Genomic DNA, 27387 nt, shown 5'->3' with positions numbered 1-27387 from the left:
TTGTGACTGTTTCTTGCAGTAACTGCTGCTTCAGAAATTAATCGCACACATGATTTGGATCGATCAGAAACCATCTATTTTGGAAAACGTGCTTTGAAGTCAGATAGCTTTCCTCAGATGTCTATGCTTATTCTCAGACCACTGCTTGATTATGGGAGAGGATCTTTGATCTGTGGAAATGTTTGGTTCTTTGGTCTCCCCAGAGCTATGCTCTGGCTTGTCCTGAGGTTTGTCTTCATCCTGTTTTGCTGCCTGGGAGTAAATAATCACTACATCAGTCCTCTCACTTGTTATATAATAAAGTAGAAAACTTGCTGATGTTCTCAGTGATTCATTATGTGAGTGTTTTACTCTTACCATATTGTGTTCTGCAGTCTTAAGCTTCAGTAAGATGTATGAAACATTAACTTGTATTTGTTGCTTTTCCACTTCACAGTTTATTTTTGAAATAGACCAGCTCTAGATCCAGAAACTGTGACTAGGTAGGAAACTGATCTAACAGACCCAGTGTAACTCTTTGTCTTTGGGCAAGTCAGTTTTCATTGCAAGTGCTTCCTTAATTGCCATTTCTGACACTTGAATCATGGAAAATTAAAATTTAAAAAATACTGGTGTAAGAACAGTGGCACTGATATTATAACTCAGAGTAAAATAAGGTGTCATCACAATGTAGCAATATTAAGCAAGTGCTCTCAAGCCAACATTGGTGCTTAGACATCTTGGAAAATATGCGCTGGGGCTTTAAATCTGCACTGTGGCTTTTACAGTTGCCATATCATACTCCCCATGGAGAGCCAGAGGTGGTGTTTTTGAATGAGGAAAGTGCCACTAGGTGAGGTTATCAGTGTTCTGTAGTATCTTGTGTTAGAGTCTAACAACATGAATTGAAAGCAGCTGGTGTTAGGTAAGCATAGACCATAATTTCCTCTAGATTCTTCCCATTAATTTCTTTCTCCCTCACCCTAGTCAGGCAGTCTCTGAGCTGAAATTTGGGCATTTCTTCTCTGTTACAATGGCAAGAAAGTTGGGGGAGGAGGGAAATAAAGGGAATGATAAATTTCCTACTTTTAGTTCAGATAACTGGTTCTGTAACCCCACCCTATTGTGTCAATATTTTTATGTCTGGGGAGGGTAGGAGTACTATTTTGACAACACTGCCCACAAGTACAAGAATATTAGAGCTGTTATGGTTGGTACTTGTGGTCTTCTCTGTGCCAGTTCCATTTAGAACAAGTATTTATCAACAAATACTATTACTGGAGGATAATCTTACATGTTTGGCACGGTTTTGGTTGCTTGTTTGTTTTTTTTGTTTGTTTGTTTGTTTTTTTTCCTCTTTCATGTTTTTTGAGAATTCTAGAATTAACTCTCAGCTTCATAGTTATTTCTTAAAAATACTAATTCAAAACAGATGTTTACCTTTACTTGACTTTTTTCTGTAGTTTTTGTTGTCTCATATTTCTGTTCTGTTTGTAAGTCATTAATTCTGTGCCCTCTTTTGGACTTAATTTACTTCTGTCATGCAGTGTTTTCATTTAATACTGGTTACTTTTTTTCCTGAAGGAGCTGAGCTTGGAAAATTAATATGGAGTTAGTGCTTTATTGAAATTTTGAAGGCCACTGTTGTAATCTTCTTTATTCAGACTGATCAGAATGTTTGAATTTGTGTTCTTATTGAGTGCTTCCAGGAGCAAGTATTTCCAAATAATGGAATATATTTTCTGGTGATAGGTGAGATTTATTCTGTTGGGTCAGTGCTGAGCAGCTGTACATTCATAATAGGGCTCTGTATCCCTGTAGTTATTGTGGTTTTCAAGTAAGCACTAAAGCTTTTTCTTGGATGATCTTCAAATCATGAAGATCACCATCTGTGTCTTGTCTTGACAGATAGGAAGCAAGATGAAATAACTTGACTAACATACAACCATGGTAGTTTTCTTAGAAAAAGTTTTTTGAGTTACTGTGTATGCGCATGTGTATGAATTAAATATATCATCTCTTTTCAATTATAATATATATTCAGTTACTAGTAATGAGTAAATGCTTAGACTTGCGTCCTTGAAATTAATCAGTGAGGCAAGATCTTTGTCAAGCTTTACAATATCTGGTTATTAGTTTTATTTGAAGTTGGGGGGTGTTGTGGGAATTTTTTGTTTAATGAAGGGATAGTAGTTACCAAGAGCAGAAATTATTACTTGCTGACCTTATTCTGTCATTTTGTCCAGCTGCCCTACTCAGCCACGACCACCTAGAGCAGCTTGCCAAGGACCATGCCTCTTCCTCACCACTCATGGGTGCATCCATCAGGGCCCATGGATTTATGTATGGCCAGTTGCTTTATACATTCCCTGATGTGATGATCAAGGGTATGTCTTCCTTGGTCTAGACTTGCCCCCTGTTGTGTTTACCTGGGATGTGATAATCTGGTGATCCTTAGTACATGTCCTCTCATTTTCTAACATAAAAAGAGGCCAAGAGCTTTGTTCAAGTAAGGTTCTTTATTTGCCTCTACGCCAACATAAAGCATTTTATTCAGTAATTCAATGGGTTTTGTTTATTTCGGTGGTGGTTGTGGCTGCTGTTGGCAGTATCACTTCCTGCTCTGCATTAGCTTTCATCTAGTATGTGGGAGAGTGTAGCTGCAACCAGCCATCTGCCTTGGAGCGGTCTGTTCTGTGTCTCAGTGCTGATCTACAAGCAAAGAGTATGCTTCTAATGAAAATGTGATGTTTAGGCGAAGGCACGTGCACTAGGATGGGCGGTTACTTCAACCCCTGCAGCTCCCTCAGCTATATTTTGACACCAATACCTGTGTAAACAGGCTCCTTGCCTGCTTTTTATTTTCAAATGAGCTTTGTTTGTGCCATACTTAAGGGTGTCCTCTGAGCCCAATTAGAACAAATGATATTGCAGTCAGGAATTCTGTCTTTGATTTAACATAGCTTCCTGAAAAGGGATGGCAGCACAGGCTTTGTAAAGAGAAGACTAGCTCTTATTTTAAAAGCAATTATCTTTCATATCTGAATTTTTGAAGGCCATTTCCGTTGCTATGCATGAGCGGTCAGCTGTTTTTTATTTTGTTTTCTTTGATGTTAATCTTTGAGGTGTCTGTAGTAGATCTTAAATACAGTTATAACTTTAGTTATTGCCTAGTTACTTCCTTCTTTCAACAGAGGATTAAAGGATTAGGGAAAATCAGATTGTCTCTCCTTAATTACATAATATCATATAGGGTTAGGACTGGCAGATTGGTGACTGTCATTAACTCACTTGCAAGCCACAGCTTTCTTTTATAAGCGAAGCCTGTCATGTACCTGCATTTAGAAGAATAACTTACTGATTGGCAGGATAATGAAGCTTCAACACTTAATGTAAAATGCAAAGTAATCACGCTGCACTATGGACACGAAGAACAGTACACCTAGTAGGAGCAACCTGTGCCACTTTTTGACACAAATTTTTCATTTGTATCAAATTCTAAGTTTATTTTCTGTAAGTTATGGTGAGCTGTGTCAAACTGTCCTTAATTCCTCTGATTTTGCTGAGATTTTAATGCATATGTGTGTGTAGTATTTCTTTGGTTTCATTTTTTTAGACCAAGTATACTAGTTACATAGGAAGTACCCCGTGATTTTGGGCCTCCCTTAAGTGGTGTGTTGTCACAGCAGCATTGGCTCTCAAATACAAATGCTCTAACTTCCTGGTGTGAGATGATTTGGGTGTGAGCATGGTACATGCTGCTTGAAGGAAAGCCTGAAGCATTTTCATCACTAGGAGCTAATGAGAGCATGTTCTGTGAAGTTCTATCTCTGCTTAGGCATTATGGGAAGACTCCATCAGTTGTTGATGGGTAGTGCTACCCAACAGTGCTACTCTTCTCTAAACCAAAACCAAAATACAGTTTAATCAATTAGATCTGCTAGCTCTTGTTGCATGTTTAATTAGCTGATTGTTTTCCTTTCCAATCAGTCAGTGATTCCTGATAGTCTTTAGGAGCAGTAGGGTCATATCGATTGCTTACAGTTTTGTTAGAGCTCTTTGTTCTTTGTTGGTGAGACTCAAACTGATTGTTACAGGGATTATTTTGTTTCTATTTATACTGGTGTTAAGGACAAGAATTAAATAAATTACCACTAGATACAGGTTTAGGATATAACTGTGTGGGAGTTTTGTTGTTGGGTTTAAAGGAAAGCTAATACATGAAGGGAACCTTTTAATAGGTTTATTTACATGCAAGTAAGCAAAAAGGTGCTTTGTTTGAATGCCTGTTAAAGCCCTGGTTCTCTTAGGTCTTTCCAATTTACTCTAAAGAAATCTTTTCTCTGATTATGTTTACTTTTTGTTTTCTGCATACTGGAAAAGCAAGTTCTACTTAAATGACAAATCCTCATCAGAAGCAATTTCCTACATCTTTTGTACTCTGGCAAGGAGTTACAAATTTGCATTCTTTATGCTTACGTACATGTCTTATGCATAGGACAAAGAAATAAATCAGTAATAAAACATGATGCAGTGCCAACGGATTCTGTTGTTTTTTTGTTTTGTTTTGTTTGTTTTTCACATTTGTGCTGTCCTTGGTTTTATGTGAGACCTTGGAGAAAACATTACAGCTCTAGATACTGTTCTTGTAATTGTTTTGCAAATATAATTTCTACAACTCTAATTTCACTATTTATAATGCAAATTCTTTATTTTTGTGAAGATCATTGCTATACCTCTCATTTCTCTATTCATGGTACAAATCCTGTATTTTAATTTGCTAAATCAAGCATGTCTGTTGTAATAAATTTGTCCACTTCATCTTGAAATAAAAATAAACCTTCTACTATAATCTTTATCTGCTCACCTGTAGGACCAAGACTGAAGAACAAGCCGCAGTGTAAGGTGCTCATTTCACTATGAAGCCTTTCTCAGCTGAGCTGATTTAGTGACTGCAGCTTGCCTTGCTCAGCTTGCTTACCAGATGTTCTGCAAGGCATTCTCTTGTCCTAATTAAATATTAAATGTTCCTGGGTCAAAATTTACTTCTTATATTTCTGGGTAAAAGCTAGACAGGAGCTAATGGAAAACACAGAAATAATACACTCCATGTGCAGAATAGTCAGTGTGGAGGTTTGGCAGTTGTAAAGTGCCATGAAACTGTAAATCACTTTGGAATGAAAACAAAGTCAAGATTCTAATCCTTCTTACATGCCCCTGTCTCAGACTCCTTGTGGTTACAGGAGAGAGATTGTAGTCACAATGTTAAGTTTTCTCACTTTTCTGTTCAGTTGGGAATTGCTTATCTGGAAAAATAACTCATTTAATTTGGGACTGTGGCTCTTACATTTGTCTAACAGTGGTGGAGTTTGAGGCTGGCATCTATGGCAAATAATTTCGTTTTGTGCCATGAGCAGGCTGAGGTTGTTTTTGTAACTCATTTTGCTGTAATAAAAGCTAGAGGCATCTTAAAATGTGGTGATTGTGGTAGGGTTCTTCTAGAGATGAATTCCTGACTCAAGAAAACAGGGTATGCGTGTGTCACTGAGGTCGTTTGGACATAGGGAAGCAGTGTAAACTCAGTATGTTTCTTGAAGTGTAAGTGTTGTTAAAGTTACTGCAGGACAGTGAAGTGGAATGAGAAATTTAAAAGGATCGGTATTTGGTTCTTTCAAGCAGTTAGCTGACCTCTGGTGCACTTAGTCACCTCTTGTGCCAGCAAAGCACTAAATAAATCGTTGCAGTTAAGGAGTGAGGGATGACCCTATTTTAGGGCAAAGCAGTGAATTTTTGCTGTAGGAATTGAATTAAAAGCTCTGTTATTCTGTTGGCAGAGCTGCAGAAGATAATCTGGTAATTAAACATGGGTATGTAAAGCTAAGGGGGTGGAAGGAGGTTAATATGTCTTTCAGTGTCTCTGTGAGGAGCAGCTGGACAGAGCAAGACTAACGTAATTTTCAGTGATGGAAAATTGGGATTTACTTTGGAATTTTTGTCTGAAATGCAGAATGCAAGATCTAATGAAGTTTGAACAGTAGAGACAGCAGTGTTGGCAAGTGCCTCTTTTTTTGCTCTCAAAAAGGGTGACGTGAACTGTTCCTCCCCTACAAATACAAGTAGATATTCTTGTGTGCAGTGATGTCCCTTTAAAGAAACAGAGTTAGGAGAAGTTTAGTTTTCTACAAAAAAACCTGCTTGTGTGTTTCAAAGGTCCATATTTACAAGCACGTGGATATTATGGTACAGTGCTGTATGTAGATCTTTATCTTTGGAGCTATGCTTGAACTGTAGGAACAATGTACTGAGCATCTTTCTAACATTTTTTCAAATGTGAACATATGAATATAAGTGCCTAGGTACATGCTGTTTGTAAATGCATTACGTGGTAACTATTTTAGGTGCAGTAGCATAGTCCTGTCTCTTTCTGCTTTTCAATTTTGTAGTTAATCCCTGTGTATTACATAAAGCAAATTTGCCCAAGCAGGAGATGCTCTGTTCCGAACCCTAATTAAAGGGATGCACAGACTTTAAAAATCAGGATGTGTTTCAGGTGAGTAAGGGGAAAAGATTTGTGTGTCTGAAGACAGGCACAATCACCTGTTGAGAACAGAGCTGTGCAGCCTTCTCCCCTCCTTCCTTTTCCTTGAAGACTGTCCCTGAAAAGGTTGTTGGTGGTTATTCTAGTATTCCATGAGTATGTGCATATGGTGGATTCCTCCCCCAGCGTTATGACACTGCAGAAGATGTTTGACATGCAGATATGTCTGAAAAAAGACAGTTGTCTAAGCACTCTGCTGTTAATGCTGAAAGCCTTCTATCACTGCCCAGTCCATAATATCCTTGAAGAAGGACTGGTGCCGGATAAGAGCCAGATTTGCATAGGTTTGATAATAGAACCCCATGAAGTGATTAAAATACTTTGCTTGGCTTGTATTAGCTATATATTATTTACCTGTGTAGCTTTGTTACATGGCCACATTCAGGACCTGATGCTATACTGGAAGGAGTTGCTGCTTGAGAGTACTTTGCCTCTATTTTAACACTAGTGTTGGTGGTGATAAGAACTGTAGTTCTGTTTTGGCAACATACCACTGCAGAAAATTAGAGAAAGCCTCCAGTTGGAGGTGTACATATATGAAATAAACGACAACAACATCCTAATAAAAATATTTTCTAATTGTTTGGTATTCATTGTCCCTTATATTCTATCATGCTAATAGTATATTTTTGTGTGTAATACCCATTTACCAATTACTGCTTTGACAAAAACTCATCTGATTATTTTCAGAAATATTGTAAATGTGGTAGATGATCATTACTTTATAAAGGGGTACCTCTGATAAAGCTTCTCCGGTACCTACTTGTTTTAACTGTTACCGACTTAAATCGCTTATGCCCAGATTTCAGCATGGATAAAAGTTGCGGTAAAAGTTCCTGAAAATGTTCTGGGAAACTGGTGAATTCTGTGTGTGTGTTCTTGATCTCCTTTGCAGAACTTGTGGGTGGAGAAAGAAATCTGTGCAAGACATGGGAGTAAGTAGCTCGGAATGTCTCTTTGTAAGAGCAGGAATTCAGACTATGTTGTCATGATTGCTTGAGCTACTGTCTTTCATTCTTTCTGTTTCTGTAGAAATGAGATTCTTGAAAGATTAAGCAGTCTTAGTATAATAGTTTTAAAAGCTTAGGCATATAAGGAAACCATTACATGTGTCTGCAAAAATGATGTCAAGATTGCTCTTCTGCATACCAACCTTTATTTTTTTCGTACTTGATGTTTTGAGCTCAAGAAAGAATGTGTGCTGTGCTTGCATTGTTGTTCACAATTCCATTCTAATGCGTGCTGATATTTTATGATTTTCGCTTCACCCTCTCGCAACCTTTATGCAACTCAAACGAAGACTCTAAGAAGCATACCGAGTTGTCATTTGGCATTTCCTAACCCCCTCCCACCCTTATTGATATGTATATCTGATCTAAATTGGTTGGATTTCTGTGGTTATTCCAAAAGGCACATTGTATGTGCAAACCTGCTTGGCTGACAACATCAACTTGGCATATGAAATTAAGTTACTCTTCAAGGAATGAACAAGCTAGGCTTTATTTTTACTTAGTTTTTAAAGCAGTCCAGTGAGTTAGCTTGAGATGAAAAAGGAAGTTGCCGAATTTGCCCAAAGAAATAGTTTCGTATGAGATTCTAGCTGGAAAAAACTGAGACAGACATTTAGCTACTAAATCAAGATGTCTGAGGTGATGGATTTATTAGATTTATTTATTATTGCGTCCTCTTGAGGGGATGGATATAATTGGCTTGACATGCCAGATGGTGTCTGTTCTTTCTCTTCCCAAAGCAGAAAGAAGACTGTGGGAAAGGTGTTTTGAATAAATGGCACTTTAAAAGCTATATGTGCCATCTAGCAATTTAAGATTGGATATGTTTTCATTTTTATCGTTTTTAACTACATTTTTAACTTTGTAGTTATGAGATTAGTGTTTCAGTTCTAGGACAAAATTTTTGTGTTTGGCTTCAGGCTGATCTATTTAAGTTTGGGGTCTTTTATTTATTTATATTTTTTTTTAATTCTCCTGAGAATGAACTGGAGATGGTAAACATCTTTGTATCTTCCACACCCTAGCTTTAGAAGTTTCTCTGTTCATGCTGCTGTGGCCCTTTTGGCTTTTGGGCTTCCTAAGAAGGACTATCTAACTTGTTATGTCAATCTCTAAAGGTGGAGTTGGAAGGAGTAGAGTGGCTACAATTCTCTGCTTTTACTGGTCTGCTATTTGACTCTCTATCTACACATCCACATAGAATGTGTGCTGTTAGTGTCCTCTGGAGACTTAATACCTGTCTCAACAGAGAAGCAACAAAAAAAACCACCCTAGTTATGGCTTTCTAGATTTTTGCAGTTAAGAGCAAATTTAGCTGAGTTGTATATATAACTTTATCATAAAGACAATTCTCAGATTCTTTTTTTACTCCTGTTCTCTACCTTTTCTATTCCCTAAAGTGTGCATATCTTTATGTGAATAAAGCAGCAGAGATTGTGATGGAAAGGAATACTAGTTGATGGTTTTGAAACCAGGTGTACACACAGAAAGTTAGCTATGAAAAGCAGTCTATATATGTGAAGTATGTGAAGCATTTTGCACTAGTATTTAAAAGGGGGCCCATAAAGTCTGCTTTAAAAAAAAACAAAAAGAAAACAAACAAACCAAACCCCCCCCCCCCCCCCCCAAAAAAAAACAAAAACCAAACCAAACGCCCAAAAGGTGCAAAACTTAGTCTGGATGATTTGTTATGTTGAATGACAACTACTGTGGAAGTGTCTGGTCCATTAGTGTCCAGTTGTCTTCTTAATTACTATCTCAAGATCAGAATTTTCAACCAAAGTGGAAAGTGCAGATTCTTTGCAAGGGTTTGATTGTTTCATGTATTAATGAACTATTTCACAGCAGCTCTTCTAGATACCCCAAATTGTGGAAATCCTAACTAACTGTGTGTCAAGATTTTCTCTGTGCTGGTAGGAAGCTGACATCAGCTTCCTGCATAGAAGGATTAGAAAGAAATAGAAAATTTCTCTCTAAATAGAAAGAAATAGGTATTTCTGCACTGGCAGGCTGCAGTCTGAAAAGAACTGTGCTCATTTTAATCAGCCCCTTGTGCTCGATACAGTGGTTCATAAGGAGGTCAGGTTGCTGACTCTACAGTTCAGCCTGGTATGCGATGCTCTTTTCTCACAGATAAAGAACTCTCTCAGCTATGGTGTTAAAGAATTTATGTAATGAAACATTGTATGAACTGGTATGGGTTTTCTTTTTTTTTACTTTGGAATGAGTTTTCCATTCTCTTAGAGTTCTAAGTATGATAGAGATAAATAAAAGCACTGTAGCATTAATGTTGCAAAATTTGATGTATTGATACATTGAGGACCACCTTTGGGTTTTGGTTGGTTTGTTTTTTTTTTTTTTGTTGTTGGCCTGGGGTTTTGTTCTTCTTTAAGTATCTTAAAAGTTGTGGGGAGGGGGAGGTTAGGAATAGAAACTGTCAAAGATTACCCAATAATCAGACCTTTAAGGCAAAAATAAAATTGATTTCAAGATTCTAACTTGCAAACCCAGTACATAAAACAATTGACTCTGTCTTTTCTGTGGCCATAGTATAATTGTAAAGGAAGGACTATTAATTAAACATACTGCTCAGGCAGATCATTACCTGGGAAACGACCCCTAAGGGGAACTTCGGTGCCTAGAGAACTCAAAACTGGAGTGTCTGCAGTGTTGTTGTCTAATTTATATCATATTTGTGAAACAGCTCTGAAGCTGATCTCACAATAACGCCATCAAAGTTAAGAATTAAAACCCCAAGCTTGTTGGAACTAAAAACTAAAACCAAAGTGACTTGAAGATTTTTCTTGTCCTTTTTCCCCTCCATCCCCTGTGCTTCCATTTTGGTTTTGTGTAATTCCGATTGAGTAGTTAGTCATGTGGTTATTGTTTAGTTTTGAAAAGAAAAGAACAACAACCAACAAACCAACCATAAACCCTAGCTGAGCTGTCTGTATGTAAAATGAAGGTACAGTGCTGCAATTTTCTGAAAAGCTTAGTCAAAACTTCTTATCGAGCTATCTGTTGGCCGTATCACGTCACTGGTGGTAATATTTACGTGAGCTTTGTCATTCATAGGCAATATATTTGCAGATAGTATTGACATTCAGAGAGTTATGATATGAGGATAAATACCTCTTTTCACAGTATGTCAGCTGATGCTGTGTCTGAGCCTTAGTATTAAGACTTTAGGTTGTGTTTTGATCAATCTTTGACCTTCTGGTGCAGAAGAACACTCTCTACTTACAGCTATGCAATGATTTGAAGAAGATAACATCTCTCTGGTAGTATCAAGGCATGCAAATAGAAAAAGCAAATAGAGAAAACAAATGCTTACAAAATTGCTACCTGACAGTGTTACTTCTTGACCTGTGACTCCTGGTAGATCTTGCAGATGTCAAAAATTTTGGTAATGGAATCAGGCTATGACACTTGTCATTTAAAAAGTCACATCACAATTAATGGTTTCAGTGGGTTTTCTTTTGCACAGTGTCACACTCATTAGCTCTGTGACAGTCTTGATTTCCCTCTGAGCGAATGGAAACACAGTAGCAGGAGCTTAGGAAGTTGTTAAAGCAGTTAAAGGCTTCTCTCTCTCAGCACCTTGCGTGGTTACCATAGTATCCTCTGCCTCTTAAGTCTTTACTGATGATGTCAGTATGCATACAGGGGCTATTCACAGCATCTACATGAAGATGATTCATCCCTCGCTAAAGATCATGAGCATCTCTCCATATGCTCTATTATCTGGAGTAATCTTAGGAATTCAAGAGGCTGGAAGGTAAGGGGCTTTGGCTTCACATTTAATAATTTTTATACTTCCTTACACTGTGAGGCATCAGTGTTGCTTTTTTTTTATCCTCTGTTGCACTGTTCACTAAAGTGGTTTTTAGCTGAACCAGTTGCATAGCTTCTGTAATTTGAACTTGGCAAAGTCTAGGTAATTTTCAGAAATATGAAAAGAAGGCAAACTAAAAATTCCTGAAGTTAAAAATTGGTTTACTAAGTAATTAGAGGGGGATTTTTACCAATTAAAATTCCCAGATTTCTGTCTATTCATAGGAAGAGAGCATTATCTAAGCAAAAAATGTTCAAGCTTTGTTTTTTTTAATTAAATCAACAGCAAAAATTAACCTCCAACTCCCATTACCTTTTCTTTTGTTCTTTATGTGAATAGTAGAATGGTGGATGAATGTACACTCATGCAGCTATTCTGCATGCAATTTTGTTTACATAAGGAAGTGTAAATTCTGATTGGAATCTGCTCCTACACTTAAGGAAAGCAGAGGTTTGCTTATTTATTTTAAGCAGTGGAAAAACATAATAACATCATAGGACAGTGAAGGAACTGGTATTATGAGACATTCTGAGGACTGCTGCACATTTTGGCCTTGAAATCTAAGTTCATTTGTAAGCCTGAAATACTGAGCTGTTAACTGGATTCACAGTTGGACATTTTTTTTTTTTTTTCCTTCTTTCAGTCTGTTTTCTGCATTGCTTTGTGGCCATGGCCAGTATATAAAGTGTCTGATTCTGTCTTTTACAGAAAAATACCCAACCCAACAGAAGGACACCCCAAACCAGTGACACCAACCCTGCAGCGCTAACCTGCAGAACTATGATAGGTGTCCTTTTTAAAGTTGTCTTTTAATGCCTTGTAGCTTCATTTTGGGTTTATTTTATTTTGATTTCTCCACCCTGAAAACTCTGCAGGGTTCTTCTTATAAAGCAATCCATGTATTTAATACCAAAGATTAAAACAATTTTGGGATAGGGGTCAGGAATGGAGTAAGAACTCTTGAGTGTAACTGGAAACAAATATGTAAAGGGGAGCTTGGTGCTGCAGGAAATTCTACTTTAAGACATTGTTTTGTACCAGCTCATCAGTCTACCCCTTCTTCCTCTTAACCCCTAGAGGATAGGCTAGGCATAAGTATACCCTTTACCTGTTTGGTTTTATGTTTTCTGAACAGAATGGCCATCGGTTTGTTTAGAGTTTATTGAATCTTTTTTGCAAATGGAGTCTTCTATTGATGTTTCATAAGAAAATTGCTTACTATTCACTGACGGGTAAGACTCTTAAGCAGTCTAATGCTACACATGAGATGTGGAAATGCTACTAATCACAACAGACATGGTGCCTTACAATAATGAAAATAACAGTTTAGTCACAATATTATGGTTTATTTGGATATTTTTAAGTTCATGTAGACTGAGAATTTTTTACTTTACAGTACAAAAATGTATGTTCTGTGTTTTTCTCTGCTTGACTGCCTAGCTATTACTTTGGATGTCGAGATAGAGAAGATGAGTATGTCAGGTAAACTCAAGAAGCTAACTCCCCTTCCAGTGCTGATGCCCATTAACTTTCACATTCGATTAAAAACAAAAAAAAGTCTGTTTATGTACTAAATGCAGTCTTGTATTGGTTGCAGTGTACTCCCTTGTCTTATGGCTTTAGGTGTCGTGCATCTTTTCTGTTTTAATCCGGAACGTTACCTAGCAAGTAAGGACCAGGTGCATAAAATGTTCAGGACTAAAATATTTAACTATATTAAACTACTTAGAATTTTAATTATTTTAAAGTTGCTTTCCAAGATTTGGGGGGAAAAAAAACAACAAAGCAACCAACCTGGAGGGTTCTATAACTGGAGCTTTGAAACTCCTTTGGTTCAATGTCAGAAGTTTTATGTAATTGTCCAGAAGAAATTAAGACTGAGGATCCTCTCATAATTTCTCCTCCTAAAAGCTCTGACAAAAGACCCAAGTCTGAGGATTTTGTCATTTTTCTATTGAAATTCATTTTGTTAGTTCCATATTATGGAATAAAGATATTTCAAGTTGCATATGTATGTTGGTTGTCTCATGTAGCTAGCTGTTCATGAAGTTGAGAAGGTTAATGGTGAGCTTAAATGCAAACAAGATTATGATCCTAAATATACGGAATACAAATAGTATTTGAGCCAGAAACTGTTTTAGAAGAAAATGAAGATTTTGGAGAGAGGAAAAAAAAAAGCGCATATCTGGATTACATGCAAGTGGAGTTTACACCAGTGTATAGAGGTGTACGATTTTCATGTGTTTGTAAATTGTTTTCGTTAAACGAATTTATGTTTGCATTTTGACTTTTTTCGTTAGGCCAAAGTGAACCTATACTTACAGAAGTGATTTGCAAGTTAAGTTGTTACATGTGCAGAAAAACAAATCAGATGCTTCGAAAAGAGGAAAGTTTCAAAACAAAATTTGTCATGTCACTGTAACTGTCACTTTGAAGGTAAAACTTAATCATAGACAGTGCAACCTATTAATCTTTCTTGAATAAACACAGTAAGTGTGCTTATTCAAGAAAATGAAAGCTTTACATACAAACATAAATACCTCTATCTTTGAATGTACAGGTACTAACAGTGAATACCAGCTATATTTAAATGTAATGGACTCTGTTCCAGCCCCAAATTAGAGTTGAGTATAGCAACGTTTTTGAAAGCTGTTAAAATGAGTTATTAATTCAAAATATCTTACTTAGATTTAAATAGAATTTATAATTTTACTCTATTGAATGTAGATATTAATTACTGTTGTATCACATTTAACCCCTGAAATCCAGTTATTGTTTCAAGCGTTAATGTTTTTTAATATGATAGCAACGGTGATAGTTTTGTAATCTCTAGGATTGTATTTCTTGTCCTGAAATATACCATTGTATTAATTGTCTCTTTTTTATGATTGTATTTTCTGTCAAACATGCACATTTGATTTCAACTATGGTTGTAATTAAAAGCAGCATATTACACATCATCTTGAAGTTGTTAAAATGACGATTTGGTATCGATTGTCACTTCTTAAATTAGCTTTTAAACTGCTTTGCCAGTCTTGTTTTGGGGGTACAAACAATGGACAAACAATCATTTTGGCCATTAGAGAGAATTTGTTGAAGAATTGCTACAGGAGTGGCTCATGTTAACAACTAAAGATCACATTGACACTGTCGTGAGGATCAGCGTTCATAGGTAGAAACTGAGTTTCAACTGTAGCTGATTTTAATTCTGCATAATTACTTTCTGAGCTGTTCTTCAAGCAACATTATAAAAGCAAGAAAAAAGTAAATTCTGTTCAGCTAGTGGCAGACATCTGGCAATTCCTGCATAGGAGGAAGCCAGGTTTTATTTTTATATTTTAGTTTTGGTTTTTATTTTTAAAAATATCTCTCAATTTTTCTTCTCACAAGTTTTTGCTGCTTTGTATCCTGCCGTATGAGAAGGGAACAAAATTCTGCACCATGTGAAAACTAGAATTGGTTTTCGGGAGCAGTTGTAAGAATTTCTTTTCTTTTTTTATATATTTTCTTTTTTTTTTTCCTTTGGTACATGATATGCAACCATCCAGTAACCAACACATATAGCAATGGAAAAGTCCAAGGCACAGATGTTTCTTTAATGACTCTTTCTGTCTAATGACATAGCAGTAGTTTGCGGTTTGAGCCTTCTATTTTGGTCTGCATTTATATTTGGAGTTTTTTTCCCTGTCAGGACTTTTGACTCGCTCCTCAGATTTCACATTGACACAATTTATTACAGAAACAAGACTTCCGTCTGTTCTTCCACTATAATTGTCAGGTCATTTATAGGGGTGCATGTTTGAGTGTACTCTATTTGTATTGTAATACTTGCAGAGGTACTTGAGATCCTCTGTTGCTGTGGTGTCATTAATCATTGGCATGTTTTCTCCATTCTGAGCAGAAATCAAGCAGGATTATAGGACTCTGAGGGAGAGGATAAAGACTACTTTAAAAAAAGAAACACACTTTTTTTTTCCCCCAGGTCTGTAGTACTGGCCATACAGAAGGACTGTAAGAATTAGAGGGATTTTCAAAAGATACCGAAAATGAAGAGCTGGAGGTGATTACCTTAAGAAAGGACTGAAGGAGAAGTTATTAAAAGAAAAAAAAAAGGCTAGAACAGGGTGAATTGGGAGCCCTTTCTGTTTGTATTACATGACAAGAGTACAAGATTATGTAAGCTAATGATAATATGTTTTGATGGTGTTAATTCAGTGTCTGGCTACTGCTGAAGAGAATAGTCTTACACTTGCTTTCCTTGGGCTCACTCTACCAGTGCTATTTTTTCTCTATAGCAGTCATAGTGTGAATTTGTTGAGCTGGCTGGTAAAACAGAAACCTAATCTTGTTACAAAGCAAATGGCTTTTCTACCAAATTAGCAAGATAAACCTGCTGCACTTGAAGCTATGGACTCACAAAGGCTGTCACAGTAGAGAAGACAGGACCATTGCCCTGGGGAGCATGAGCTCTGAGCATACCCAGTGTTACCAGCTTAGCCATGAGGTGCAACCATAACCTAAAATTGTGGTGGGGCTTTATGGCTTTTAGAATCTCAATACAAACTGTGAAGTAGAAAAGCTGGTTGACACAGGGGATTTTACTTCATTCAGTTGACTTAAATGGACAGTTTCTGAATGTTCTCCCTAAAATTTAGGGAAGTTAATAGTTGGATAGAAATCTCAGAAGTTTTTGACCTTGGAGTCTCAGCTCCAGTGTCCAGCTTTGAAACCCATCAAGATGAATCTGACATGGGAGCACCTTTTGGACTGAGAAAAGTTGCTGCCCCAGGGAAATGAGACACATTATGGAATGCAGCATTTTGGGTTTGCACAAGGCTGCTTACAGAATGTGTAGGGTAGGAGCCAAAGGCAGGGGAAGGGATGATGTGAGGTGATTCAAGCATGAACATGGGTGGGAAAATAGAGACGATGGCTAAAAACAGGGCCAGTCATATGCAGGTAGTGTGCTGGCTAGTACGTATGTCTGGTTGTCTGCTTGTTAAATTCCTTTTTCATTCACTGGTGAGGTCTCTGTTCTATGTGCATGTGTGTGCAGAGGGTCTGAGTGCAGGTGCTGGGGTCACACGGCAGGTTGTAGAAAACGTGTCAATGGTGCTGTGACTGGGGAGAGCAGAGTGAGTTGAAGTGATAGTAACTAGAATGGGACCTTGGGTCACAGGGGCTTTTGTGTCTCTGGTACCAGTAACTGGAGGAAGCATGCAAGTCAGGGCATGACGGCTAATGAAGGTAAAACCAGACTAGCTACTAAGTAGGTGAAGTGGCCTGGGAGCTCTGTGTGTGTGTGTGTATGTGTGTGTGTCTAAGGACTCGACTGGGACCCAAGCACCAGCTACTGGCAGACCATTTGTCTGAGCTCAGCTGCTGGAAGGACCCACACCGCATGCAGTGAATCTTCTCATCACTGGGCCTCCATCCTTTTCAGCCAGAGGGGACCAGGATGAGGCTGCTGAAACTCAGTGGCTGATTGGTGTGTGGGGCTGGCCATGTGTATAATTGTGTGTGGTATACAAGTGTGCTTTGTGCACATGTGCTTAGTGGGGGTACACGCTTAACTTCACTGTGACTGGACTTGGGGACATGGAGCTGTGGCTGCCTTGCCTTTCTTGGTCTGCTTAATCTGGCCAGATTTTCCACAAGACAAAGTTTTAAGCTGTTTTGAGTGTTTACATCTTTAAAGTATTGAGCTTCTGCCTTTTTTCCACCTAAGTTAATTATAATGGAGGAAATGCGTGATCTTTCAGAATCAGTCAGTGATGTTTACTCAATCGCCTCCTGTCTCTTACAATATTATTTGTACATCTGTATGTGGAATGGGGAGATGAGCTTGCGTTTTAGTCAGTAGAAGAAAAATTGTGCCCCAGTCTTGCTACAGTTTGTTGACAGGATGTATGTAATATTTTTAGTCCTGTCAAAATAAATGGAAGTACTTGGAGATAAGCACTCATGTAATTCTGCAAGATTGGATCTCTTAATCAGGAAGGCTATGAATGTAGAAAAAAATATGCCACACTTATTTTTTTCATTATTCCAAAAATCTTCCTTCCGCTGTGCCCTGAGATGTAACTGCATAACATTCTTTTAACTGTCTTTCTTTTAAGTGCCTTTCCTTTGTTTAGAACCATGTGTACATGTTTGTCTAAATGTGCGTAACAAAATGGTAACAGGCAGAACCTGTAGCTAGAACTGGTATTCTCCTGAATGGATTCCTAACTTCTGGGGGTTTTATCAATACTTCCATTGCACATTGAGTGATGACCTGTTTTCATTCTACTAGTGCATTGATTTCCAAAATGATATACTCCTGTTCTGAAAATACTGCTTTCTGGTCTTGCGAATATTGCGATTTCACATAAATATGATTATTTTGCACTGACAGGTGGCTTAGGTGATGTTTTTTTAGGAGGTAAAAACCGTAAAGGCAAATATACAACAGAAATAATAGTGTACTGAGGAAAACATTCTGTGTTCTAATATAAACAGTATTTTGTGGCACTTGTGTTATCCTGAACTGGTTGTCCTGTGTCTGCTGTGTTTCTCTACAACACCTAATTCTGGAGATTTTTTTTAAAAACTGAAGGAATTTCTTCACAGTATATAGCTTGTTCTGCATGAGGGGGAAGTAAAGCGTCACTGATTTTATTTTTTTTTTTCCCCTTTTTGGGCTTGTATATTTTTTGTTTGTGCTTTGGTTTTCAAGCCCCCTCTTCCATACCCCCTCAGCAGCAGTATTGTTGGTTTTGTGGGGTTTTTTGGTTGTATTTTTGGTTTTAGCTTTTTTTTTTGAATAACAGTCAAAATTGTGAAGCTACACAATTATTTCGCCTTCTTGCTCTCAACTCTGTTGACTATTTAACCTCAGAATAGATGCAGTGCTCTGCATCTATCAGAGGCATTAATTTACGATTCAGTTAAGTACCGCTGTTCCTGCAGTTCCATCTTGTGTTATCTCAGGGAGGATTTTGTCATTTTCTCTTTTTTTTAACTTTTTTTTTTTTTTTTGTTAAGGCTGCATTATTTTCAATGCACTAGAATTAATATGAAGGTAAAAGGACTTCATTTGGAGGTGCTGCAAGAATCTTGGCTGAGAATAAATTAGCTGACTGCAGTAAAAGCTGCATGGTTTATACTGGGAATGAATCTGGTTTTCAGTTTTCTGAATGTAAATATTTGTAATTTTTTTACAAAAGAAAAAGTGTGGGAGTCAGAAGGGAGCTGTATATCCAGAACTTAACCAGACAGTCTGAATTTCTACAGGAACGAAAGAGTCTTCACCTCTCTGCAAGACTTTTGTGTCTGATGTCTGTTACTTACTGAGCAAGTCCAGTAGTTTATAAAGTTTAGTGGTAGAATTAGGCTGATGATACTTCTGTTTTGTTGTTTCTTTTTTTTCTCCTTGATGGTATGTAAAGAGTCTCTTGTCTACTGCTACTATCCTTGCAACAAACCTGAAAGAAGCTTCAGTGCATGAGCAGCAAAGTGGGTCTGTCATTCTTGTTCCTTAAATGCTTCAGAGAAGCAGAGAAATACTGCTGGTGGGCCAGTGAAGAAGGATTGGATTGCTATAGTGAAATAGTACTGTTACAGTTCACTGTAGTACTTTCAGGTTTTGGGGTTTTTCTTGTATAATTAAAAAGAAACCCAAAACATAACTTGAAGGCTTTGAGAGTTTTGCTCTGTCAGTGAATACACCCATGAAAAGAGGGTTGTAGTTTATTCTGTACTGTTTTATTTCAGAAATCCTGTTAGGAAATGATGCATGATTTGAAGGGCAGGAAAGGAGCAGGTTCTTAAGAAAAGTAGTACCATAGGGCTTCAGCATTGCAGTGACTTTGGTGTTTAAAGTAGGCTTTATAGTCAATCAGAAGGAACATGACAGTACCGAATTTCTTTGAGGTTCCTTTGGAGTACCCTAAAGTGGATCTGAAGAGTTGTGAAGTACTCCATTTAGCAGTATTGTACTTGGAAGGACCCTACCTGGAAGCGGGGATGCCGCAGGGTGGGGAAACAGGGTGGCATTACTCCTCACAGTTATCCCTGCTATAGAGCTTTTGGATGTTTAAGGAATGAGCATAACAGGGTGGGTGCTTGTTTTTTTTTTGTTTTGTTGTTGTTTTTTTTTTATGCTTCTGCCCCCCCCCCCTTGCAGGTGAATTTACAAAATAATCATGAAACAATTCATCAGCTTGTCTGAGCACAAAAAAATCTGCAGATTTGCAAACCTGCTAATAAAAGTAGCTGCTCCTTCTTCTAAACTGGCTGTTTTCTTAAGGAGCATTGGGCTCCCAGAGGAGGTAGAAAGCTAATTTAGTTCTCTCTTTTGTCTGAAGGTGTCATCTGCCATCCTCAAAGAAAAACTGGGGAACCCAAACAGCTAAGCATGCCATCAGCTCTGTAACAGACACAAAGCAAGAAAGACACTTAATCCCTAACTTGTGATTTTAGGAAATCCTGGGAAGGAGACTATCTGGTTTCATGTATGTTTGTGTCAAACAGAAAATTATGTATCCTGGGAGAGGAGAGCCTTATGCTGGGTTTAGAGAAGAATGCTGCAAAAATGGGAAGGAAAACAAATACCCAAGCATAATACTATATTCTGTACATGAGTGTGATCTGTAAGCCTAAGACTTGCATTTGTATTTTATGAATGGATGAGAATTTATTTTCGTACTTTCGACATACACTTTAATAGAAAAATATTTTTCTTTCAAGAAGCTATTAAGCTTTATCTATATTCGATATTGCAGCCTTCTCTGCAGACAGTGCACAATGGCTCATGAGTAACCTGCAGTTAAGACTTTATCTTTCAATGTTATAGAATAGTGAAGCCATTTGAGGTATAATGGACGGGTTTGCTGTAGTAATTAAAGCACAGATGGAGCTCATAGCTGAAGTGTACTTGAGTGGGAGTCAATGTTACTTGGTGCTGAATATGAGGACCATCTACCTGTGGCCTGGTTGAAAAAAAAGGGTGTGCTCAGGAGATTATTTTTTTTTTTTTTTGTGATGATGAGGTAATTTTAACTTTGTTGCTTAGCAAAATATCTGTCTCCTGCCTGAAGATACTAAAAACAATTGGGAAACAAACCTATACTGTTGAGTAAGACAAAAATTTTAGAGTTGTAATATTTACTGACTGTTATAAATGTGGCTCAGATAAATTGATGAGAGCCAGTCCAATGAATCAAATCGGTTTATTGAGCAAGCGACAGCAAGCAAAACAGCGCTGGGCGGCCGGGGAGTCTCCGCTCCGCCAACGGCATGCACCCCACTTCCCCAAAGTCACTGGTTTTATACGCTTCTTCATCCGATATACGTGTCACCTCCTGGCGTCCTCTGCGTCTGTGACCTGTAGATAAGGGGTCTCATTCTGTCTCCCGGTGGTTGTGGGGAGGAAGGCTCCTTATCGCCTTCCCCATACATCGTTTACTTTAACGGATACCTGCGGTCTGTAAGCAACATGTCAAAGCGCCGTAATTTTCCAGTAACTATTAAGCAAGCAAGTAACTCTAAGCAAGTAACTCCTAAGCAAGCAAGATTTGATTAACAAACAGGAATTTACTGATTACAATCCCCCCTTTTTCTGTTTACCTTTTGTTCATCAAATCTTTGGAGTGCCGTGTGGCTTAAAATTAAGGCGTCTTCTACTGGAGATTCCTTATCTAGTGGCTGGTATTGAGCCCTAATGAGCATCAAGTGGGCGGCCTCTAGCCTGCTTTTTACAATTGCAATCACTTTGTTAAACACACAGGGGCCAAAAGTTAGTCCCAGAATTACCAATATTAAGGGCTCTGCAATGGTAGACAGTAATGTAGTCAACCATGGAGAGTAATTAAACCATGACTCATACCAACTTTGTTGGGCTTCTCGCTCCCTTTTTCTTTTTTCTAGTCCTTCTCGTAGCTTGGTCATGGTATCTCTTACAATTCCAGTATGATCAGCATACACACAACATTCTTCCTTAAGTGCGGCGCAAAGCCCTCCTTGTTGTAGGAACATTAGGTCTAATCCTCTTCGATTTTGTAACACTACTTCAGATAGCGACCGTACAGATTTTTCTAGGGCACTTACAGATTGTTCGATTCTGACTAAGTCCTCATCTACAGCCATTCTTAAGGTGTGAAATTCTTTACTTTGTTTTACTAATGAGGCTATTCCTGTACCTACTCCTGTACCTCCCAAGATCATTAAAGCGGCTATCGTTAATGCAGTGAAAGGTTCTCGTTTAAACAGGTGATGATTTTGGGCAGTCTGGTGGTCATACATAAAATTTTCAGGATGGTAAAGAATTCTTGGTATTATCATTACTTGGATACAAAAATCTGAGGAATCATTAAACAATTCTAGCGACAGGCAAGGTGTTAACACCTGTGTTTGAGCAAACCCACTTGGCATTTTTGGCTGGTAATAACCACTTAGCTGTTTTTTTGCTGTTTAGCAGCAATTGTATTAACTTCACATAGATGTTTTTGACGTTTTGGAATTTTTCCTATACATCTGCCCTTCCCAGTGACCTGAGTCAATGTTATCCCTTGATTTTCCTTTCCCCATGTACATTGTGCTGGGTTAGAACCATTTACACGCCTAGCCTTTGTAGTAACTCCCACTGCTTCATAAAAAGGAGGCTTTATCCCATAACATAGCCAGCAATGTTCGGTTAGGTTGGGATTGGTGGCATTTAACAACTGGTAACTAGTTTTCATTAATTTCCAAAGAAAGCTGTCTCCATTACTGTCCTTAGGATTTTGAGTGTCATTTAATACGAGAATCATTGAGTTATTGAGTTGTTGGAAATTGTGTCATTTTTAACCTCCACTTTGTCTATTTTAGGAATTTCCTCTGATGGTTTTTCTGCTAATATGTTGTTAGGTCCTGTGGGTTTAGGATCTTGTGGGATTGGTTCCCTCTTTACTAAAATGAGGCCCCCTCTATCGGCTCCTGGTTCCTTATAAGGCCCCCATTGTACCCTTAAAAACTTGCCAGGATTTCCAGGGACCCAATCTGAGGCTATTGTTTCGCATCCCCAGTAGGCACAATAATATTCCCTGGAGTGATTACAATATCCTCTTCCCGGATTCGAACTTGAGCAGAAGTAAAATCCCACACGATCTAAACATGGGCTTCTAGGTACTAGTTGACAGAGGCTAGCAGTAAAAGTGGGCCCTCCTGATGTGGTTATACTTTGGACTAGTTGTTGATCTTCCCATCTGTACAAGGTCCACTTGAAAGGTTGATGGACATATACTTTTACCGGGATTAATGTCCATCCCCATATCCAGTAGATGATCCAGAAAATTGGTGGGTTACCTCCTCTCATAAATCCGGATTTCCAATCCTTCCCTTGAAATTTGGTAGGGGTCTTACTACCCACCTGGCCCATCCACTTAATTTGCGCCTCTTTCCATCCTAAACTTTTGGCGGCTATGGTTCCTCTATATCCCCACCTTAGTACGCCTCTGCCTCCATCGCCTACTCCGTTGCCTGGAGCAGCGAGGTCATTTTTCTTCTCGGCAGCAGTCGCAGTCTTCAAGGGCTCAGCCATAGTTGAATCCTAATATCCTTGAGGGCAGAGTTTAGGGCTCTCGCGTATATGTTCCCCTTGTTCCAATCGTCTCCCCTTTTGGATATAGGTAGCCGCCCTATATAGGTGAGCCCACCAATTTTCTGATTCTCAATGATCAATTTTTATTCCTGGTTTTCCTGTGTTTCCAATAACCTGTACCGTCTCTGGGGATATCTTACATCCTCGGGGCAATTTTTGAACAGTTGATCTTTCTGCTCCTGAGTCCACTAGGAGCTCAACTTCTTGTTGCCAGGGACCCACTTTTAATTTTATCAAGGGCTCTGTTCTTTCTTGAGTCCCCAGCAGATAGAGCCCCTGACACCCCTAATCTTCCTTGAACATCTTCTCATTCATCATCCTCTTTCTACAGTCTTTCTTGACATGTCCTTTTCCTCCACAATAGAAACAAAGCACCGTTCCTCGCTCTTTTTCCCTTGGAGGCCTCCGGGGTCCCAGTCCCGATTGTCGGGATTCAGGCCCCTTCCTAGGAGGGGGTACCCTCTGTCCTTCTCTGACCACTGCTACCAGCATTCTAGCCTGCTTCTTTTGTGTCTCCTCTTCCCTTTGAACATATACCTTCTTAGCTTCTCTCAGTAGTTCATCTAAACTGCGGTCCTGCCCATCTCCTGTTTTTTTCCAGCTTCTTCCTAATATCCATCCATGATTTAGCTACAAATTGTGTTTTTAGTAAGGCTTGCCCTACCGGAGTACTAGGATCTAGCCCTGAATAAAGTTGGAGATTTTTTCTAAGTCTCTCTAACCATTCCGCAGGGGTTTCGTCCTTCTTGTGGTGTTCACTGAAGGCTTTGCTAATATTTGTACCCTAGGGACCGATTCTCTTATCTCCTGAACTATGATAGTCCTTAAGTCCTGCATATGGCCTCTATCCATTTCATTTTGATTATTCCAATTAGGTCTCTGGAGGGGTCACTTAACATCTGCTGCGGGAACTTGCTGATGTTACTGGTCCCAAATCCTCATTCCGGCCCTCCGGATCATATCCCTTTCTTCTGCCGTGAACAAAATACCCAATATGGCTTGCAGTTCATCCCAGGTGCAAACGTTGGGCCCCCAAAACTGGTCTACTCGTTCTGCAACTCCCAGGGGATCCTGTAATAAGTTACCCATTTCCTTCTTAAAGTCTCTAACGTCTCCTGAGTTTAAAGGGACAGAGACATATACCATACCAGGTTGCGCTCCTCCCATTGCAACCTCTCGGAGGGGATATAGATTACCCCTGCTTGTCCTTGCCCTACTTTGGCTCCGGGTCACCTGCCTGTTATCCTCGGGGGAACTAGGGGTAGTTTGGAGCTCTTGGAGGAGGAGAGGGCTGCGGCGGCAGTGGTGGTGGTATATAAAGGGGAGGCGAAATGGGGATTTCATCCTCGCTCCGCGTCTTCTTCTTTGCCCCCCCTTTTTTTTTCTTTTAAAGGATATAAATTTGTCCTAGTCTCGGACCCTATCCATAAACTTGCATACTCGCTTTCCTCCAAACTAAATGGTTCCTTTGTGTTAACGTAAATATTTAAAGACTGGCAGATCCAGTCCTTAAAAGGACCCAAATATGGGCCAATATAAATGATCACCTCTAATCTGCTTACCTCCCCAAACTTCCATACAATAATGTACCAGTTTTACTTTGTCCTTACCCCGCCTAGAAGGGTAGTCATCCCAATATTTAATCATCAATCCCAACGGACTATCCAGTGGTATCTGGGGTAGCTTAGCCTTAAGCTCCGACTCCCCCATGGAATCAGAAGGCTTGCTTTTCTTCTGTCCCATCTTCCAGAGTGCCTTCTCACACACACACAGTCTTTTTGCCCCCTGTTCGTGGCCCAGTCCCTCACGAGAGATGGGAACTGCACTACTAAGGGGTCTGCACTTGCTTCGTCCTTAATTGGATGTCACACAGGCACACTCCGGGATACCCAACCCCAACTGAACGGGTAACCGGCCTATACTTACGCACTCCTGCGTCTTCGGAGCTTCATGCACAAAGATTACAGGGTTGCCGGCTTTCTTTTGCTTGCTGTCGAATTTAGGATTCGTCAGTAGAGGCTATGGTGAGATAGCACCCAAGCAAGGGCCACTATACAGCGGGGCGACTCCCCTGTGTGGGGCTTCGCACCAGATTGCCTCTCTCAGAGTCACAGCACCAAAATTGTTATAAATGTGGCTCAAATAATTTGACAAGAGCCAGCCCAATGAATCAAATCGGTTTATTGAGCAAGCGACAGCAAGCAAAACAGCGCTGGGCGGCCGGGGAGTCTCCACTCTGCCAACGGCACGCACCCCGCTTCCCCAAAGTCACTGGTTTTATACGCTTCTTCATCCGATATACGTGTCACCTCCTGGTGTTCTCTGCGTCTGTGTGACCTGTAGATAAGGGGTCTCATTCTGTCTCCCGGTGGTTGTGGGGAGGAAGGCTCCTTATCGCCTTCCCCATACATCGTTTACTTTAACGGATACCTGCGGTCTGTAAGCAACATGTCAAAGCGCCGTAATTTTCCAGTAACTATTAAGCAAGCAAGTAACTCTAAGCAAGTAACTCCTAAGCAAGCAAGATTTGATTAACAAACAGGAATTTACTCATAACAGTGACCATTATTATGGCTGTCATTGATCACAAAGTTTTATTTTTTTTGGAACATTTAGTGTCCATTGTTGCATCTGATGAATGTTTTTAATACAGTAGAGATGAAAATTTTTACAATTTTAGGCAATATTATTGACTACTTTTTGTACATTTTTCTTTAAAAAATTGTATTTCAGGTAATATGTTTTAAAATTTAGAATTTATCTACAGATGAGAACATTTCTCGCTTTTTGAGATACTTTCAAATCAGGTTTAGAGTGAGGAAAAGTCTGTATTAACATTTCCCTCCTTCCGACCTCTGTAGGGAACTGTCTTAGTTGCCTTTAAACTTACTCTGTCATTTTTTCTTAACCTCTCATGTAGTCAAACCTCAAGTTTTTTATTATTATGTGATATAAAACCTTTCTGTCCCTTTTGTGCTTTCCTGAACATCCTTAAGAACTGGTGTTAAGTAGAAACAATTCAGTCATGTCTATTTGAGCTGACAGCCTGAAACAAAAGATCAAAGACGACGGTGAAGTGTTCATGCTTTTCATTTCAATTCAATACTGAATTAACTCTGAAGTACAATGGTTTCAACTTCAGAAGTAACCATTTCCTTGCTGATAAAAGCGAACACAACATATCTGCTGTAGGGAGAGTTTAAGCAGTTGGGCTGCAGTTTCCCTATTTGAAATGCTGTTGGTTTTAGGGATTTTAGCTTACAAGTAAGGGTAGTCTGCTATCGGGGCTGGATCTGTTAGCTCAGGCAGCCTAATGTTTCTCAACTCAGAGCATGTTCATGACCATCACAAGCTGTGGAAACTGAATGGTTTTTTACTATTAGCACTATTCTTTCTTACAGTGTACTACAGTTTCCAGAATCAGCTGAACTTAAAATAGTGACATATTTAACTGGGAAAATCCTCTGCTCTGTAATAGAAAGACTAAGTGACTTCTTTAAAATTAAAAATGCTGCATGTTTGGGTTTAATTATTATTTTTTCTTTAATTTGGGCTTGAGTCTTCTGACCCCTTTATTTAGATGTGATCTATGTTTTCCTTTTTCACTCAGAACAAAGATGCTTACGTTTACTGCTGCCTGGCTGGACCTTCCCTCTCTCCTGTCCTGTCAGGATAGGCCAAGAGCTCCGTGGGGAACTGGGAAGGAAGTTGCCTAAGTTGAACAAACTGCTACTTCAAAACAAACAAGAAAAAAACATCTTAAGTGAATTTAGCTAGCTGTTATAAGGATGAAGAGAGGCACTGTACACAGACAAACATTTAATTTCTTATGGGTGAAGTACAACTGGGTAAGGAAAAAGAACCCTGAGATTTCAGACTTTTAATGGGAATAGTTATAGCTATCAGTGAAGTACCAGAACAGACATTTTCTAAATTGTAAGATTATGTTGAGGAATAAAACAACCTTTCTCGATTATAATTTTACAAGGGGTCTTTGCACTTGTGTAAATAGATCAACTTTTATGAATAACTGGCAGATTTGCTTTATGAATTTACTTTTTCAAAAGAAAGTTTTCAGATTTTAATTTGCCAATTTATTTTATGGGCGTTTATTTGTATTCTGATTCCTAGTTTCTACAACATTATGACTGATTAAAACTCAATTTAGGGCTGCAGCCGAATACCTTATTTCCTACTATGTTTGATAATGTGTTTTTAGGACTACTTTGTTCCCTTTTTTTAGTACCAACAAATGCTTAACAGGAAAGCAAGCTTCAGGATAGACACTGCATCTCTTTACAGAGCAGTATCTTGGAAAGGCAGTTGTAGTTCTTGTCTTCTTGCT

The sequence above is a fragment of the Pezoporus wallicus genome, unplaced genomic scaffold (assembly GCF_028554395.1).
Source record: "Pezoporus wallicus isolate ANWC-B61680 ecotype Strahan unplaced genomic scaffold, APGP_CSIRO_Pwel_v1 contig_7673, whole genome shotgun sequence".
In the NCBI taxonomy this organism is placed as follows: Eukaryota; Metazoa; Chordata; class Aves; order Psittaciformes; family Psittacidae; genus Pezoporus; species Pezoporus wallicus.
This window is presented reverse-complemented; position numbering follows the sequence as displayed.